Raw genomic sequence first — 17,717 nt, 5'->3', positions numbered from 1 at the left:
CATATCCCTACAACCCTAGCGTCACCGAACCTTAAGTGTGTAGACCCTACGGGTTCGGGAGACATGTAGACATGACCGAGATTGCTCTCCGGTCAATAACCAACAGCGGGATCTGGATACCCATGTTGGCTCCCACATGCTCCTCGATGATCTCATCGGATGAACCACGATGTCGAGGATTCAAGCAACCCCGTATACAATTCCCTTTGTCAATCGGTATGTTACATGCCCGAGATTCGCTCGTCGGTATCCCAATACCTTGTTCAATCTCGTTACCGGCAAGTCACTTTACTCGTACTGTAATGCATGATCCCGTGACCAGACACTTGGTCACTTTGAGCTCATAATGATGATGCATTACCGAGTGGGCCCAGTGATACCTCTCCGTCATACGGAGTGACAAATCCCAGTCTTGATCCGCGTCAACCCAACAGACACTTTCGGAGATACCCGTAGTATACCTTTATAGTCACCCAGTTATGTTGTGACGTTTGGTACACCCAAAGCACTCCTACGGTATCCGGGAGTTACACGATCTCATGGTCTAAGGAAAGGATACTTGACATTGGAAAAACTCTAGCAAACGAACTATACGAACTTATGCTATGTTTAGGATTGGATCTTGTCCATCACATCATTCTCCTAATGATGTGATCTCGTTATCAATGACATCCAATGTCCATAGTCAGGAAACCATGACTATCTGTTGATCAACGAGCTAGTCAACTAGAGGCTTACTAGGGACATGTTGGTGTCTATTATTCACACATGTATTACGATTTCCGGATAACACAATTATAGCATGAATAAAGACAATTATCATGAACAAGGAAATATAATAATAATGCTTTTATTATTGCCTCTAGGGCATATTTCCAACACCTTTTTCCCAAAGGTAACACTAGGTATCAAACCCATGGAAATGATGCTAATTGAAAGGCGGTCCTTGAAACCTTTTATTGTCGTAAAGAATTCAGCTTCCTAGAAAAAAATCGCACAAGTTTTGGAGACAAAACAATTATAGGAAAATAGGCTAGGGTTAATGTCTTAACTTGCAACCATATACTTGCACTTGGAAATTTCATCTAAATATTCAGCATGGTCTTGGTAGACACCATTATTATGTGTTGTTAATGTGTATATGTGGGGGATGCATCCTGTTAACCCCGTGATGGATCAACAACTTGCATTGTAAAACTGTTCCATCTATTGAACGAAATGATACATGGACTTGTGTATTCTCTAATACAAAAAATATAGCTCATCTAATAGTAGATATCACATGTAGGCATATACTACAATTGGCACCAAATCATCAAATATAGCATATGCATGTCTAAAACAATACATGATTCCAAATTGTAAAGGTTCATTATAAATTAGTCCAGTTATTAGCACAACAATATCAAGTAATTTTGGTACCGGAATATAGGAGAAATCTTGTACCATGCGAGGGTACATACTGAGTGAACTAGAGTAAGAATGTGAGATATCAAATTTTAACAAGCTTTGAATTACTGTCAGTATATTTGGAAGTAAAGATCGACTGAGAACTCTAGCGTATATGGAAAACTATAGAATGATTACACTTTTATCATTGTCAGTACTAAGTGCATATTGCATAAAATGCATTACCGCTATCTTATTACTTCTAGATCTTTTTTTCAAAACACCACCCCATATATTGATTAAAATAAAACATTGTTACAATAATTCGTTACAGCATACACCATGAGGGCGGAACACTACTACTAAAAAGAGTCCCATCAGAAAGGTTATCAAAACTGAACATAGCTAACTCATGCGCCACCACATTTGCCTTCCAACTTATCTTAACCAATTTAAAACTTTGAAGAAGTTTTGTGATGCTCGGTGCTTCTTTCTCCAGATCAACCAGAGGGTGTCTGTCAAGGAGATCATTCGCCAGGAAAAAAACATACACAAAGGAACAATCACTTACCAGAATAATCGATCAATGTCTGATTTCTTATCTGAAGTTAATATTAGATGTTTCTCAACCAATCAACACATCCCGGAAGTTATCAGACAAAAATAAATTTCATGCAATTTATCGACAATCATTTGATACAATGATATGTTCCTTAGTTCAAGGCATTCCATAATGGTTCGTAATTGTGACATTTATTTGCTTGGTTCTGGTGATCTTCCATCACATGGAATATTCTCTCTTTGTCTACCTTACTCTCATAAAATATACTGAAGGACTGTATGGTTGATTGCCTTTCCACTTCCTATAAATGCAAGTTGAGGGTCAAGGACAAATCTTTTTTGTTCTTTAATTGTAAATGAGAAAATATCTCCCGGTATCCTCCATCCACGTGCCCATGATAGCAATAGATGTTCGATGGTCAGTGTCATTCATTGATACACTATGGTGTGCCATGTAGATATGTGTGTGTTTTCATTGATTTCAACATTTCCACTCACAAGATTTACTGTTTACACTAGAGCCCTTCATAAGAGGCCTATATATACCTCATGAGTTCAAGCTTCTTCCTCTGGAATTTTAGAATCATACTCCTTCAAGGTGAGCTAGGAAGAGGAATAAATAGTCTAAGAGCAGTGAGAATGGGAACATAGAGGAAACCCTGAGCTATCCATCTGCACCTCTAGAATCAGAGGTGGATATATAACTTAGTGTTTCCCCATGCCTCCCATTCCTACTGTTCTTAGGTTCTCCTTCCCCTTCCTGTTACCTCAGGAAAACGTTTCCGTGCTGAAAGCTTATAATAAATTTGCGTATGTAATGTTTAGGTCATGAGGTCTTGAGAGCGAGTAAGGAAAAGAAAGCCATGAGTATCTCAAAGCAGTGGGCGTGGGAACATGGAGGAAATCCTAGACTTCTTGGCCTCTAAATTGAGGGGCCAAGACTGTTTTGTATTTTCCCAATGCCTCTCATGCCTATTACTCTTAGATATTCCTTCCATTTCCTATTTGCTTGCCCAATTATCGAAACAACTGTGTACATTTAGGTTTAGATAATGGGGACGTGAAGGCAAGTGGAAGAGGAAGAAAATGAGCATTTAAGAGCATTGGACATGGGGACATGGAGGAAGGCCTAAACTAGTGTGTCTCTCTACAACTAGGGTCCAACATTTTTTCAGAATTTTCTCGATGCCTCCCATGCCTATTATTCTTAGGTGCTCCTTCCTCTCCCTTTTGATCTGCAAAAACTGTTGTGGAAGAAGTGACAATAGATATCTTCCAATGCAGTGACTTTCACATATTTTAGCCAAAGGCATTAACATGGACAGTTCCAATGCAGTGACTTTGACAACAAAAATCGCATAACATATAAACAATCTATCACGGAAACAAGAACAACCAATTATAATTGTAGATGACAAAGGAGGAACGACGACTGAAGAAGGGAACTCACTGTACAGTCACTTTGTGCATTTTAAATCCAAACAGGAAAACCATACCGAAAATAAACCGAACCAAGCCAATTTTATGGTTTTTTGTTTAGGTATAGTATGAACTTTCCATACCGTTTTGAATTTCTGTTTTTATGGTACATGTTGAAAAACCGAACGGTTTACCGAATAAACCAAAGTAAAAAAATATTTATATTTCTTGAGACAAACAACCATACAAGTTGTTATTTTTCTTGTATAGGAGCCATATTTCTTACTAAATACGTCCATTGTACTTGTAACATAGTCATTTTTATCTTAAAAATTGCTAAGCACGTCCTTAACCATCAAGGCATGAATACATGCATGCATATATATCTTAGAGCACCTACAGTTGGGCTCCCCAAATCGCCCTCAAACGCCCGAGCGGGCTTACCGGTCAGTGACCGGTCATAAAAAACCATCCCAGCCGGGCGCCTCCAATGCCCGGGCTGACCGGCACCCCTCATGTCCAGCCCAAATCCATCCCCAGACCTGCCGGATCCATTTGCTCTATCCTCTTTGCTTCCTCCTCTGCCATTCCTAGCCTCTACATTCCCAGCTCCGGTAGAGCAGACCTCTCTCTCTTGTCCTCGCCGCAGGGGACATCGTCGCCAGCCCGGACGCCACCGCGGTATGTCCGGCTACTCTCTGGCTTCGCCTTGCGCTTGATGTGTTAGACACATTGTCTGACTGAATTTTTGGTGATTTTATTATGAAAAATGATGGGTTCTGATGCTTCGTCAGACGATGAGTATGGACCAACGGAGCTTGATCAGATGACTGGAGATGAGTTCTTCGATTCCTCGGATTCGGATGAAGAAGTGGATATGATCATGCTCATGAGCACGCAAGAGGAAATGGACCGGCAAGTGGAGCATATTCTCAACTGCAAGGACTCAATCAAAAGGAGAAGAGTGATCAATCGGGATAGGGTGTCCGGAGCATGGTTGTTGCAGAGGGACTACTTTGCTCTGAAGCCTACACTTTCCACGATGATCCACGATTTCGTCACCGTTTTAGCATGCGAAAACCAATGTTTTTGCGCATTGTGGAGGGAGTGGAGGACAACGATGACTACTTCAAGCTTACAAGGGATTTTTGCGGTCAACTTTCTTTCTCTGCCAAGCAAAAGTGCATGACTGCTCTGAGGATGCTCGCACTTGGTACTGCCGTAGATGCCATTGGTGAGATGGTCAGGATGAGGGAGAGCACATGAGTGAAGACTACTGTCAAGTTTGCCCGCGCCATGGTGCAGGTGTTTGGAGCTGAGTATCTCAGAGAACCAAATGCGTAGGACACGGAGAAGTTGTTGGCTATTGGAGAGGCTAGTGGGTTTCTGGAAATGCTCGGATCAATTGATTGCATGCATTGGCAATGGAAAAAACCGCCCCTAAGGTTTGCGAGGAACATATCAAGGTCACACCAAAGAGGCCACAATCATACTAAAAGCAGTGGCATCACATGACTTATGGATTTGGCATGCTTTCTTTGGAATGTCGGGTTCTCACAACGACATCAACGGGCTTCAAAGATCTCCAGTGTTCAGGAGGCTTTGTAATGGGGAATCACTGCCGTGCAACTACACCATCAAGGGCCGAGACTACAACATGGGATACTATCTAGCCGATGACATTATCCTCATTGGGCGGCATTTGTGAAGACCATATCCGAACCACATGGAAGGAAACAGAGCCACTTTGCAACAATGCAGGAAGCGGCTAGGAAGGATGTGGAGAGGGCATTTGAAGTGCTTCAAGCTTGTTGGGGAATTGTTCGTGGGGCTGCAATGATGTGGGAATCTGAAACTTTATGGCAGGTCATGACATGTTGTGTTATTTTGTACAATATGATTGTCGAGGATGAGTGTGAAGGTGTAGCCCAAACCAATTATTTTGAAGCACCCGGCGAACAAGTTGAAATCTTGGAAGATCAAGATGCAACTCAACTTATGAGCTTTCTGCAGATGCATCGGAATCTTAGAGATCATCAGGTGCACGCGCAGCTACTCAATGATCTTGAGGAGCATATGTGGACCCACAATAGAAACCAAAGAGCTGACGACTGAGTTGTGCACTTAAAATAAATTTTATGTAAAAACTATTTATGTTTGGTACCAACATTTATCACTTACGTGCGACATTGGCTTGTATGATCTATATGCATGGATTTGCATGGATTTAAGAGTACGAATTTCAGAATTGTGGATGCCGGGAGTGAAATATGAGGGCCCGTCTGGATGCCTCCGCAGGCGTGCCCGGTCGCGTCCGTGGACGTATAGGGGGCTAGATTCGCCAAGTCCAGATGTAGATGCTCTTACTAGAAGCATTTGCGCACTTTGCCGCGCCATCGTCTTTTTCTCATCGCCTTTCTTTTTAAACATATAGTATGATTTTCTTAATCTGGTTGTTTGCTAGGCCAAGTTTGTTTAGGGTAAAAGCAAAAAAATATCAGCATGATCATGTGAGGGAACAAACTAAAATTATAAAGTGATCACAGCAGCGACATCAGAGCAGTTTCAGTTCGGAATAGGCAAAACATTGTCAAAACCTATGCACTAACCCTTGGCGGAGCCAGGCTCAGCAAAGAAGCGCAGGCTGCTTCCCTAGCAAACCGCCCAAAATGATAGTTACTTTGCTTTTCCTCCTATCTGTAAGACAAGAAAACCAACATGCAGCCGAAGATGAACCAAATAAAGTGGGAGAGGGCACGACGACCGATTAATAGCCAAGAACAGGATAACACAACTGACTAACTGAGTGGGGCGGGCAATAGTGGCCATATAAGCTGAAGGGCTGAGAGCTCCCTATTTCTAGGGAGCTTAGTAGCTTCCTATGCAATATTTATGCTCTTTGCACTCCTATTGTACATCATAATTCGTTGTATTTTTCTATCAGTGTTAACCAATAGAACAAGCCAAATCCTATTAGTGAACTTTTATCAGGACATGACCAAAGCGAAGCTCACATCATTCCATGGGCTGTGTCGTAGTCGATGCGATTGAGCCGAGCGAGAGAGAAAGAGAAGGATGAACGAGACAGAAGTTTTTCGCAGGGCGGAACCCCCAGCTTTTCCGTATGATCTATTATCTCATCTGTTATTCTGTTTACAAGGAAACCTAGCTATCTAGCCCGGCCAGTCTACTGCGATCCGAATACACCGCGCCAGCCCACGATGTCTGTATTGCTAGCTCGCCACACTGACTCGGCAAAGGCAATACAGAAAACGAGTGCGGGGCAATCGTGCACACAACTCGGCCCCCTGGCTGATCCTACATGCATGATGTATGTGCACATCACATCAACACACACACAGCTTATTCAAACGAAAAAACTACCAACGTCACCTGGAGCTTACTGAGCTAACAATTCTCCCCCTTAAGCTCCAGCATTCTTGCCGATCTCCCTGACTCCTAGCCTTTGCCGCATCTCCACATGGCGTACGCGACCCAGTGCCTTTGTCAGCATATCCGCAAGTTGATCCACTGTTCCAATATGGTCTAGCTCCAGCCGCCCTTCTTCCACACACTCCCATATGAAGTGAAACTTCACATCTATGTGTTTGCTTCTGTCGTGGTAGATGGGATTCTTTGCAAGTGCAATAGCTTATTTGTTGTCCACCAAAAGCTTGAACTTGGTTAGGGTTTTACCCTTCATTTCAGTGAGCAAGCAGCTCAACCAAAGCCCTGACAGGTTGCTGCTGCAGCTGCTACATATTCAGCTTCACAAGAACTGATGGCCACCACCTTTTGCTTCTGTGAAGTCCATGAAATAGGATTCCCATCGAAGAAGAATACCTGACCGCATGTGCTCTTCATGTCTCCAACATCGCTGGGTGATCACTATCATTGTAGCCCAGCAGATCACCTGCCCCTCCTCGAGTGTAGTAGCAGCCATAATTGAGAGTGGTCTGAATGTATAGTAGGATCTGCTTCACTGCCAACCAGTGTGTCACAGTCGGCTTCTCCATGAACCTACTCACCATGCCTACTGAGTAAGTGATGTCAGGCCTGGTGTGTGTCAGATATCTCAAACTTCCAATGACGCTGCGGCAGAGAGAGGGATCAAAGGGTTTTGCACCATCTTCCTTCCTCAACTTGAGTCTGCACTCCATTGGTGTGTGAGAGCCATTACACCCTGCCATACCACCCACCTCAAGTATTTTCTCTACATAACCACGCTGACTCAATGTGATTGAGTGCTCTGACTGAACCACCTCAATCCCCAAGTTGTAGCTTAGAAGGCCGAGATCGCTCATCTTGAATAGACTCTACATTTGCTCCTTGAACTGAATGATGTGATCCTTGTCAGTGCCAGTAATGATCAAGTCATCCACATACACCCCCACCAGCAAGTACGAGTGCGCATCTCCCCTCCTGTAAACTGCATGCTCCAGAGGGCTGCGAGTGAACCCAAGTGCATCCAGAGTCTCATGAAGTTTTGCATACCAGGCCCTTGGTACTTGGCGCGGGCCATATAGTGCCTTCGATAGCTTCAGCACCTGATTCTCCTTCCCAGCAACGACATAGCCCGGTGGCTGCCCAACATACACCTCCTCCATGAGTTCACCATTGAGGAATGCTGATTTTACATCCATGTGGTGCACCTCCCATCCCGACTGCGCGGCGAGCGCGAGGAAGAGACGGACAGTCTCCATTCGAGCCACGGGCGCGAACACCTCATCAAAGTCCACGTCCTCCCTCTGTGCATATCCCTTTACCACCAGTCAAGCCTTGTGCTTGATGACATTTCCGTTGGGGTCGCGCTTCACCTTGTAAACCCACTTGATCCCGATCGCTTTGTGTCCATGCGGGAGCACAGCGAGCTCCCAGGTGGAGTTATCGGTAATGGAGTCCATCTCAGCATCCATGGCCTCCTTCCACGCGGCGTCCTCGAGCTTCATGCACATTGGCTGGCTCTTCAGTGCTCAGTAGGCAGTGCAGCATCGCCTCATGCACTGCCTTCCCCTCAGTCTCGTCCATGATGCACGAGACATGACGATAGCGTATGTCGCCTGTGTCCACGTCTCGCCTATTTTCGTCGTGACTGAGCGGCGTGGCCCAGTGGATGTCTCTGCCAAGAGTATTGGGCGTGGACGGTGTGGGCGTGGTCACCGCGGGCGAGGTCGTAGCGGGGGATGGTCAAGTGTTGGATGCCGCCTTGCTCACAGTAGAGTCTGAATTCGACAGAGTTAAAATCGCCGCCGCGGTCCGACCTGAAGGCGCGCAGTTTGCACTGGCCTCCGCCATGGCCTAGACTTCTTGAAGCGAGCGTGTGCCTCGTCCTTGGAGTTCAACAGCTCGAGCCACATGTACTGACTATAATCATCAACCACCAACAGAAAATATTCGTTACCTGCCGGCATCGTGGGCTTGATGGGGCCGCAAAGATCGGTGTGGACGAGCTCTAGGCCGCGCTCTGCATGGTGTGCACTGGCCAGCGGGGAAGGCGTTCGGTGCTGCTTCCCCAAGGCACAGCCGTTGCAGTACTCCTCTGCCCAATCGATCACGGGCATACCCCACACCATCTCCTTAGTCGCCATGGCCCGGAGCGTACGAAAGTGGAGGTGCCCCATGCGTGTGTGCCACCGCCATGCCTCGTCGTCCCCGATCACCATCAGACACGCCGGCGTGTCCACCGCGAGGGTGCCCGTGTACAGACGATTGCTGGATCGCCCGATTCGCGCCAGGACGCGCCGTGATGGGTCATGAATCGCCATCACGCCATCCCTTATGTCGCTGATGCAGCCGGCCTTGTCGAGTTGTCCGACGGAGACGATGTTGGTGCGTAAGCTCGGGATGAAGAAGACGCCAGTGAGCGCGCGCTGGCCCCCACTGTGATAACGGAAAACCACTGATCCGCGCCCGTGTATTGCCACGACGGATCCGTCGCCGAACCTCACCGTGCCGCGCACGATCTCGTCCAGTGTCGAGAACACACGCCTGTCGCCTGTCATATGACTGCTGGCCCCGGTGTAGAAGAACCACATGTTGTCCGATGATGGGATGGGCAGGACCTTTTCCTCGTTGAGGTACACCTCCCGGGGTGCGACGAGCTGTGATGTGTCGACGGTGGTGACCACGGCCATGTAGAGGCCGTGATCGTGCTCTGCATCAGACTGTGCCAAGTTCGCCTGCTCCGGCTTGCCCTTCTGCTCCTGCTCACGGAGCCATGTGCGGCACTCTTTCTTCCAGTGCCCCGGGATGCCATAGTGGTGACACTTGCCCTTCTTCTTCTTGCCACCGGATCCGCCAGAGCCGCTTGCCCCAGCGTTCCCCAGCGTGCTCTTGCCAGCGCCCTGGGTCTTGGCCTTGCCAGTCGACTTGTTCTTGCCGTTGTTGTCGCTGCCAGAGGACGAGCCACCGCCACTGCCCACCTTCTCGCGAGCCAACCACTCCTCATGGGTGAGCAGGAGTCGTCCGGCGTTCTGGGTGCCGTCGTCGAGATCATAGTGATCCTCACAGGCAGAGAAACGGCCGACGAGCTCTTCAATGGACATGTATTTCAGATCGAGGAGGGACTCAATCGCCATGGCCATTGGGCGGTATTTGCGCGGCACAACTCGGAGGAACTTTTGAACGGCCTTGTGCTCGGTGACGGGGTCGCCAAACAGCTCAAGATCGGCGACGAGGGCAGAGAGGCGCAGCCCGAAGTCCTCGACGGACTCCCCGTCCTTAAAGCGGAGATCCTCGAACTCACGTCGGCGCACCTGCTCCTTGGCCTCACCGGCGCGCTCGCTCCCCATCCTTATCGTCTTGATTGTCTCCCACGCCATCTTGGCCGTGTCCTTCGCGGCCAGCACGCGCAGCATCTCCGACGGGACGCCGGTGAGTATTATCTGCAGCGCGCGCTGATCGTCGTTCTCATCAGCGGCGTCGTCGATCACCGCGGACCAGACGCGGGCGACTTGCAGCTTGACCTGCATCACCAGCGCCCACTCCTGGTAGTTGGTGCGCGTGAGCATCATCGACGGCCCCGACTCCTTTCTCACGACGCGCTCCACCACGCGGTAGTCGCTGTTGCCGCCGCCGGTGAGGCGTGCGAGCGGCGCCATGGGTGAGGGTGTCTTTCCCTGCAATTGCGTGCGGGTCTTGCTCTTCCTGTCGGACTCGTCACCGGACATGACCGCGACAGATCAAACACCGCCGCCGCGCCAAGGATCGAAAACCCGGGCTCTGATGCCAATTGTCGTAGTCGATGCGATCGAGCCGAGCGAGAGAGAAAGAGAAGGATGAAGGAGACAGAAGTTTTTCGCCGGGCGGAACTCCCAGCTTTTCCATATGATCTATTATCTCATCTATTATTCTGTTTACAAGGAAACCTAGCTATCTAGCCCGGCCAGTCTGCTGCGATCCGAATACACCGCACCATCCCACGATGTCCACATCGCTAGCTCGCCACACTGACCGGGCAAAGGCAAAACAGAAAACAAGTGCGGGGCGATTGTGCACACGACTCGGCCCCCTGGCTGATCCTACGTGCATGCTGCATGTGCACATCACATCAACACACACACACACACACAGACAGCTTATTCAAACGAAAAAACTACCAACGTCATCTGGAGCTTACTAAGCTAACACTCTGCACTACAAAAATATAAAATCCTATGAACCTGAATGACAATGGACATACTTTACACGCAAAATCTCACCAGAAATATATCTTTCTCTCGGATGACTATCCGGTTGCAGATTTCACTCTATGAAGATTTTGGAGGCTCCAAAATACAATGATAGATTATAACATGGAATTAAGAATCAATGGATTGAAAGAGTAGAGAACCTGTAAGCAGACAATAATCTAGCTAGAAATGCTAGGAGCAGCATGGTACTCATACACTACATATGTTTTTTTGAATGAAAGGGGTTTCCCCTGGCTCCCTTTTAGTGAATGAAGCCAAAGCCCATACACTACATAATCTGTAACAGTCAAGAGCATAATTAATGCCTCTGATTCTGATTGAATGTATTGCTCCATATGGTTTACTGTTTGCACCTTAACATGTAACGCTAACTAATGGAAAGTTCTGGCCGGCTCTATGCCTACTAAAAATAAACAGCAAGATGATGCAGCCATGTATGAACAGATATGCTATTGACCTATTGTACACTTTGCCATTCAGCTATTTAGGAGTATCATGAAGCCTGGTGCTAGCACTTATTGTGACACATTTCAGTATTGTCTTGCTTGCTCCTTACTATACCTGAAAAGTAAAAAAAAAAGGCTGATACTGACTGCAAATATACAAATCCAACATATAACTGAGGACAAATTTCCAGGAGTAACACGTTCTAATTTATTGTTGTAAATTAAAAGCAATGTGGCATTAGACATCTGAAATGCATGTCACATATGTACACATTTTTTTGAAAAGAGGAATATATTAATATCGCGAAGATACCAATTACACCCAGCCTCTGCACCTACAAGATGTCGTAAAGACATCCAGGATGCACAAAGCCAATGAAAAATAAAAAATAAAGGAAAAAAGGTCCCGCTACAGTGATCACATATGTACACATATACAGATATATTATAACTTATACTTCAACACTATAATTCAGATGATGTAAGAGGCTCATTTCAAGGGATGCAACAGGCCAACATCTACCAGTTGAGGATATTTACCAATCTGTAGCAACACTGGATGCACACCAGTTAAAAATGTGATCTAGAAACATGTACTTACAAAAATATATAACATATTTCTGTCTCAAATTTGTATCCTTGCAAACCTACAAACCTTTAGCATGTTGAAACACAAAAAATCTAGAACTTTTTCCTGAAATACAAATAAGACAGTTAAACATAGGCAAATGTATATAGAACCTGCTTCAATGCCATTGGTTAAATACTTCTAGACAGCCACCGCATGACACGCTGGGCCTTCTTCTCAAGCAGTAAACTAACTTCAGAAAACCAGAGAATAATTAAGGGATACAAGGCTAATGACATGCACATATTGGACTTACACAATGTTAAATCATGCCTAGTAGCTGGTAGGAACACACATCAACATATTGATTCGGTGAAAAAAGACCGCTAATCTACGAAAATGCTCGGATTAACCATGTGTAATCAGTTTGTAGAAGTCATATATATATGGTTATACCAAAAGGTCACCTATCCATACATAACTATATATGTACAAAATGAAGTCCCCTCGTGCATCTGTTTCTCGCTTTATGATTGACTACATAGATTATGATTTCTTCAGATAATTATGTTTTTCTTCTTCAATCTTCACACCAAATTTCATTGACATGTAGAATTATGGTTTTAGACTGGAGAATAATAATAATTTCTTTAAACAAGCAGAAAAAGGGGTTGTACAGGTTGCTCAATCTTCACATCTACAAAGTTGAAATATGCAACCCACCAATAAAAGCTAGATCAGTCATCAAATACATAATTGAACATCATATAAAAATATGGAGTTAAACAAGTTTGATTCCTCGAAATTCTAATAGTTATAAGAGATCCATGAGAAGGAGAAAATGCCCAAGAGGCCGAGAAACACCACTGGCATGCTCACCAGCGAGGAGTCTTGATGTCTGGCCACAAGGGGCAGCCTTCCTGGCACCTGCTGCGGTTTATCTGCCTCTTGCCTTAATCCAATGCTGGTTGCCATGGGTGCAAGGCAGATAGCACGCCCCATTATAAACGGTGACCCTGAAGCCTAATCGGCCATGCAAATATTGTCGATTGAAGGGCTCCAAGAAGACGCCGCAAGGCGCAGCAGGGAGGCATTGGTACTGTCGGCACAAGCATCATCTCCTAGATGATCCTCAAACCAGAGCGATAGCCTTCCTCCTCCTTGACCTCGAGCAAAGGCGACGAAACAAGGGGACGTCGGATGAGAGCGTGACGCAGTATCAGAGGAGTGCGCGCGGCAGCGACAATGGACATCACGAGGGGAAGAAGGGGTGACACAGGGGAGGGTGAGTGAAGGCCAGCGGCCTGACGTGGCGGCTCGAGAGGAGGAGGAGGAACAACACACGGTAAGGCAGGGGATTTTTTTTCACGACAGGGGAAGGCGGTGGTTCGGTGCCGAGCAGAGGTTGCTGAGACATGGCAACGTATGAGAATGCAGGGGAAAATAGATGTTCACTCGCTGACTCGTGTGGACCACAATGAAATAACAGCCTCGAGCGAGGATAGAGCCCCATTTCGTGGGAGCTTAGTAACTGTACAAATATATAGTTATACTACATTTGTCTAAAAAAGTATGTATTTTGAATCATACATTTGTAATTTATTATTATCTTATTTTCAAATTCATGTCATCTTTGGTTATTATGGCATATACTGAAAGTCTGAAATCATACCGAAATAATTTGGCATGTACCGAAACCAAACCGTATTTCAATTCATAGTATATTTACCAAAAAGTATTAATACTTACAAACCAAAAAACAGTATAAACCGAATAAACCGAATGCACTGTATTGTCGATCCGCCACCTTATCCATCTGTGCAGAACATAGGTGATGCCGCCTTAGCCCATAGCCCGTGGATCCCCTTTCCAGCGCTAACCCGCAACTCCCGGCACATTTGCCCAGCCTCGCCATAGCGGCTACTCCTTCACACGGAGTGGGCGAGCGACGACGAATGGCTGCTACTCTAGGTCTCTGTTGTGCCTCAAACTCCGCAACTCCTTAGCATGTCCGGCTTCCAGTTTCTCCCTAAAAACCTCAGAGTTGAAGATATTTTTTAGGGAATTTGAAGATGTGTTCAACGGGAACCCCTATGTCTCGCGGCATCGTCGCTGATGGGGCAAGCCAACATGGGACAGCACACGCGCGCGCGAGGCCGCAGCCTGGTTTTCTGTTTTTATTTTACGTTTTGTGTTTCTGTTTTTTTGCTTTATTTTTTGATTTTGATTGATACTTTAAAATATTATAAATATATAATACAAAAAACACTCTCTAAAAACTTTTGCAAATGTTGAATAAGTATCTGAAAAATATTGAACAAGTATTTGGAAAATGTTAATCAAGCATTTGAAAAATGTTGAACAAGTATTTGAAAATGTTAATCAAGCATTCGGAAAATGTTGAAACATTATTTGGAAAATGTTAATCAAGCATTCAAAAATGTTGAACATGTATTTTAAAAATGTTGGACAAATATTTGAAAAAAAAACAATCAAGCATTCGGAAAAATGTTGAACAAGGATTTGACAAAATGTTGAACAAGTATTTGAAAAATGTTAATCAACCAATCTAAAAATCTTGAACAAGAATGTGAAAAGTGTTGAACAAGTACTTGAAAATGTTGAATAAGTATTCAAAATATTGAAAAAGTATTTGGGAAATATGTATTCAAAATGTTGAATGAGTATTTGAAAAATGTTGAACAAGAATTTTAAAAGTGTTGAATAAGTATTAAAATGTTGAGTAAGCATTCATACAATGTTGAACACGTATAAAAAAATGTTGATCACTATTAAAAAAATGTCTTTGTCATATATGAAATGTAGAGTGAAAACAAAGACAAACATAAGAAAAAAATTGGAGAAGAAAAAAACAAACAAAAAATGGAGAAGAAAAAAGGAAACAAAATAAAAATAGAATAATGCAAAAAACGAACATAATAACCAAAAAAATGCAAAATAAGAACGAATAAAATAAAACATAAAACAAAAGAAAAGAAATATAAAAAGAAACAGAATAAAACTAAAAAGGAAAAAATCCCGAAGAAAAAAGTGAGAAGAAAAAGAAAAGAATGAAAAAATCAGAGAGAGAAAAAAACGAAAAACCCATTGGGAAACCAAGAAAACCAGCTCTTTTCGCGTTAAGTGGAATGTGCCTAACATGCTAAGCAAGAATGCGCCGTTAGCTGAGTGGCAAGCAGCGCGGTGCGTCAGCCTGCAACCAGGGTGTGTCATTCCTTTTTCATATTTTAAAGCGAAGCGACACAGGTCAGCTCAGTAAAGAAAAACCTTCAGCGATGGGTATGCTTAGCACTCGCTTAAAGCGAAAAATAGTCGCCGCGGTGTTCAGCATTGCAACTTCTCGGTTCAATCATTGTACCAGGCCGCCAACCCATTTAGGTGTATGTGGCCTAATGGCCTAGGGAAATTAATAAGCTTGTAACCTAATTCAGTAGCGGCCTTTGAGCCCGCTCGACTGCAGGGTCATCTCCCCCGAGTAGGAGCACGTCCCGGGAGCAACTAGTTAACGAGCGCTTTTTTGGGGGCCTCGCAACGATCAGCGCCACTTGGCGCGTTCTCAGCCATTCGCCACGTGTCACGCTCTAGACGCTCCCTTCGAATTTTGTTTTTTTATTTTTTCGCATGCGTTTTCGGCTTTTTAAACGGTTTTTTTCAGTTTTTTTCGATGTTTTGGTTTTTCCACGGTCTTTCTTAGCTTTTCGATCAAAAAATCCGGAAAAAAAAGTCACGGTTTTTCTTCCGCGAGAGGCACGGTTGTGCTTTAGCGATAGTCACGGCCGTGCCTCTCGGAAACGAAAAAAATGCGTTTCTTTTTTTTTCTTTCGCGAGAGTCACGGTTTTGCTTTCGTGAGAGGCACGGTTGTGCTTTCACGAGAGTCACGGTCGTGCCTCTCGGAAAGGAAAAAACAAAACGCGTTTTCTTTTTTTTTCGTTCGTGAGAGTCATGGTTTACTTCCGCGAGAGGCACGGTTGTCCTTATGCGAAACTCACGGCCGTGCCTCTCGGAAAGGGAAAAAATACGTGTTTTCTGTTTTTTTTTCTTTCGCGAGAGTCACGGTTTTGCTTCCGCGAGAGGCACGTTGTGCTTTCGCGAGAGTCACGGCCGTGCCTCTCGGAAACGAAAAAAAATGTGTTTTCTGTTCTTTTCCTTACACGAGAGTCACGGTTTTGCTTCCACGAGAGGCACGGTTGTGATTTTGCGAGAGGTACGGGCGTGCCTCTTTCGGAAAGGGAAAAAAACCGTGCTCCCGGTTCGGTTTTTTCGTTTGGTTTTTTTTGTGAAAAAAAAAGTTCGCCAAAACCTATCAACATGGGATCTAGTTTTGAAAATCTCGACGCGAGGAATCCAATGGTGAAAACGGTTCGAGATTTGGACGCACGGTTTAAGAGATAAAATGTTTTGAATAAACGAATCCACGAAAAAAGGGAAAACTCTCAGATTGCGATAAGTGGCGCGCTGCATGTGTTTTCCCTTGTTTTCCCTTTTTTCGTAGATCTGTTTATTCAAAACGTTTTATCTCTTAAATCGTGCGTCCAAATCTCAAACCGTTTTCACCATTGGATTCCTCGCGTCGAGATTTTCGAAACTAGATCCCATGTTGATAGGTTTTGACGAATTTTTTTTACGAAAAAAACCGGACAAAGAAAATCGGGTGAAAAAACCGAACCGGGAGCATGGTTTTTTTCCTTTCCGAAAGAGGCACGCCCATGCCTCTCGCGAAATCACAACCGTGCCTCTTGTGAAAGCAAAACCATGACTCTCGTGGAAGGAAAAAACAGAAAACGCGTTTTTTTTTTCGTTTCCGAGAGACACGGCCGTGACTCTCGCAAAGCCGTGCCTCTCACGAAAGCAAAATCGTGACTCTCGCGAAAGAAAGAAAAACAGAAAACGCGTGTTTTTTCCCTTTTCTAGAGGCACGACCGTGACTTTCGCGAAAGCACAACCGTGCCTCTCGCGGAAGCAAAACCGTGACTCTCACGAAAGAAAAAAAACAGAAAACGTGTTTTGTTTTTCCCTTTCCTAGAGGCACGGTCGTGACTTTCGCGAAAGCACAACCGTGCTTCTCGCGGAAGCAAAACCGTGACTCTCACGAAAAAAACAAAAAACGCGTTTTGTTTTTCCCTTTTTCGAGAGGCACGACCGTGACTCTCGCAAAAGCACAATCGTGCCTCTCGCGGAAGCAAAACCGTGACTCTCGCGAAAGAAAAAAAATAGAAAACGCGTTTTTTTCGTTTCCGAAAGGCACGGCCGTGACTCTCGCGGAAGAAAAACCGTGACTTTCGCGAAAGAAAAATAAAAGAAAATTCATTTTTTCACGCAAAAAAAATTTCCAAATTTTTTTTGATCGAAAAGCTAAGAAAGACCGGGGAAAAACCAAAACGTCGAAAACCCCCGAAAAAAACCGTTTAAAAAGCCGAAAACGCGTGCAGAGAAATAAAAAAACAAAATTCGAAGGGAGCGTCCAGAGCGCGACACATGACGAATGACTGAGAGCGCGCCAAGTGGCGCTGATCGTTGCCAGGCTCCTAAAGGAGCGCTCGTTAACTAGTTGCTCCCGCACATCCCCATGATTGCCGCACTGTTGCATGTTGTTCTTCCATGCAGACGTTGTCGAAGGGAGC

The sequence above is a fragment of the Triticum dicoccoides genome, chromosome 5A (genome assembly GCF_002162155.2).
Source record: "Triticum dicoccoides isolate Atlit2015 ecotype Zavitan chromosome 5A, WEW_v2.0, whole genome shotgun sequence".
Taxonomy (NCBI): Eukaryota; Viridiplantae; Streptophyta; class Magnoliopsida; order Poales; family Poaceae; genus Triticum; species Triticum dicoccoides.
This window is presented reverse-complemented; position numbering follows the sequence as displayed.